This window comes from Notolabrus celidotus, chromosome 10 (genome assembly GCF_009762535.1).
Source record: "Notolabrus celidotus isolate fNotCel1 chromosome 10, fNotCel1.pri, whole genome shotgun sequence".
Lineage (NCBI taxonomy): Eukaryota > Metazoa > Chordata > Actinopteri > Labriformes > Labridae > Notolabrus > Notolabrus celidotus.
The window spans coordinates 12,636,480-12,638,938 of NC_048281.1; the positions used below are offsets into that span (position 1 = coordinate 12,636,480).

Genomic DNA, 2,459 nt, shown 5'->3' on the forward strand with positions numbered 1-2,459 from the left:
TGTGGTGAGCGGGGACTTGACCGGCCTGATGGGGGAGACTGAGAGTCTTGAAGTGGGAGAGGCAGGCCTGGAGACGGGGGGAGGGAGGTCACGTTATAGGCCACCAGAGGGCCAACCTCCAACAACACCGTCACCCAGCTCCCTGACCTAAACACCTCTAACAAGAACACTGACTCACCTGACAGGCGTGGGCGTGGGAGCCTTCACGTGGCGGACAGGTGATGGGGACTGCTGCCGTCCTCCAGCCACCTTGGCCACCAGTGATGGCTGAGGCGGGGACTTGGACGTAGGTTTGGGAGGAACTCTGGGCGGAGTCTTGTGAGCCAGCTGCTGAGTCAGCTCTGTACCCTCCATTTGCATCTCCATCATGGCGGAGGCCTGGAAACTGGCCCCCATCCTCTGAAGAGAGAGAGAGAGAGAGAGAGAGAGAGAGGAGAGAGAGAGAGAGAGGAGAGAGAGAGAGAGAGAGAGGGTGAGTCTTGGGGAGGACTTGTCAGAAACAGTTCCTCAGGTCGGATCGCTCTCAACCTTTTCCACTCGGGTCTTACGGGTCTGTGAGATCTGAGCGGATGAAATCACGGTCTTGTTTTCTTTGCTGGAACAGCTTCCTCACCTGAACACGAGACCATTAGTGAGCAACACAGAACACACAGGTGATCATAAAAAACACACATGATGTCCTCTCCATCACTGAAGCATCATCACCCTGACACCAACACGATCACAGGATTATAATTCTCGTCTGGTTCACTCAGCAGGGTCTCATCACTGCCTTGTTCTTCCCTCACTGAGTCTCTGATGGTCTGGTCTCTCTCTTCCATGATTAATGATTGGTTGGTAATTGTGACTTAAACTTGCGTAAACACAGTTTGGTTTGAATGTAGCTATGCTAACAGTTTTTTTGCTAAGCTGCTCCTCCTTCAGAGAGGACTGATACCAGACATCAAGCTGCTGAACCAGCTCAGGTTCAACAGTTGGGCATATCGCCCCTCTGAGGTCTTAAAGGCGGTTCACAATCCTCACCCTGAACCTGCAGCTCAGCGGTAGAGGTGGCTCGTCCGCTGCTGTTGGTGGCGGTTACAGAATATGTCCCAGAATCCTCTGGGAAGGCCTCAGCGATCAGCAGACTGTACAGGTCTCCTTCCTGAAGGATCCTGAAGTCAGCTGAGCTCTGGATCTCGGCTCCCTCTCTGAAGAACTTCACCACAGGTGTTGGGATTCCTGTCACACGGACGTCCAGCCTCACCTGGCTGCCCTGTCTCACTGTGGAGCTCTGCAGTCTCTGGAGGAAGCTGGGGGGCGCTGTCTCTGCTGCAAGGACGGACAAAGATCCAGTTAGCTTGTTAGCTCCTGTGAGGTCTGAGAAAACAGCCTCAGTCCTCACATGGATCACAATTAGCTGGGTCAGTAAACTACAGGTCCTCTGTGCACCTGAAGCTGTCCTCTATCAGCTGTGTTTCTATGTTTCAGACTCTACTGGTCCTGACTCTGCAGAGGGTACCTCATGACCCGGTTTGTCAGTAATCAGTCAGCTCTGTTAGACCCCATGGGCCTAAACTGTGACCCTGCAGGGACTCCTTCAGGTCAGAAGGTGTCCCTCCTTCAGGTATCTTTATTTCTCTTTAAAGTCATGTGACGTAGGATCACGAGGAGGAGATGTTTGAGGGGTCGAACACAGGATCAGGTCTAACAGTCTCTGAGTTAGTCAGAACTGTAGGAGCAGGGTCCTGATAAAGTCCCAACATGCTTTATAACCAACAACCCTCCCTCTCTCTGAACAAACCCAAACACTAAACTAACAAAATGGAGAGATTCTCAGAATCCCCGTCCCCTGATACCCTCACCTGTAACGAGGAGTTCAGCGGTGCTCGTGGCTTGTCCAACTCCGTTGGTTGCTCTGACTGAAAATCTCCCGCTGTGTGCGGCGGTCACAGCGGGGATCCTCAGAACAGCGCGGCCGTCGCTGAACGAGATCTGAACGCCGGGCAGAGCGGCGGCGGAAAGAACCTGGCCATCACGAAACCAGCTCACCTCAGGAACTGGGGAACCTGGGGAGGAGAGAAGAACGGGATCAGCTGCTGTCAGAACAAACACTGGACCCTAAACCCTGGACCGGACTCTTCAGGACTCAGACGTCTGGAGAGGACTTTAATTTTTTACTGGATTAAAATGTCTTGTGTAACCTTACAATTGGTTATCAGGTTACAGGTGTCAGGTGTCAGGTTACAGGTGTCGGGTTACAGGTGTCGGATTACAGGTGTCAGGTTACAGGTGTCAGGTTACAGGTGTGAGGTTATAGGTGTCAGGTTACAGGTGTGAGGTTATAGGTGTCAGGTTACAGGTTACAGGTGTCAGTTTACAGGTGTCTGGTTACAGGTTACGGGTTTCTGGTTACAGGTTACGGGTTTCTGGTTACAGGTGTCAGGTGTCGGGTGTCAGGTGTCAGGTGGTCAGGTGTC

At 52.5% G+C, this 2,459-nt stretch overlaps 1 pseudogene; it reads right to left on the reverse strand.

Moving 5' to 3' along the window:
• Window positions 1-2,459, reverse strand: part of LOC117820290 — a 186,938-nt pseudogene that overhangs the window by 155,965 nt on the left and 28,514 nt on the right.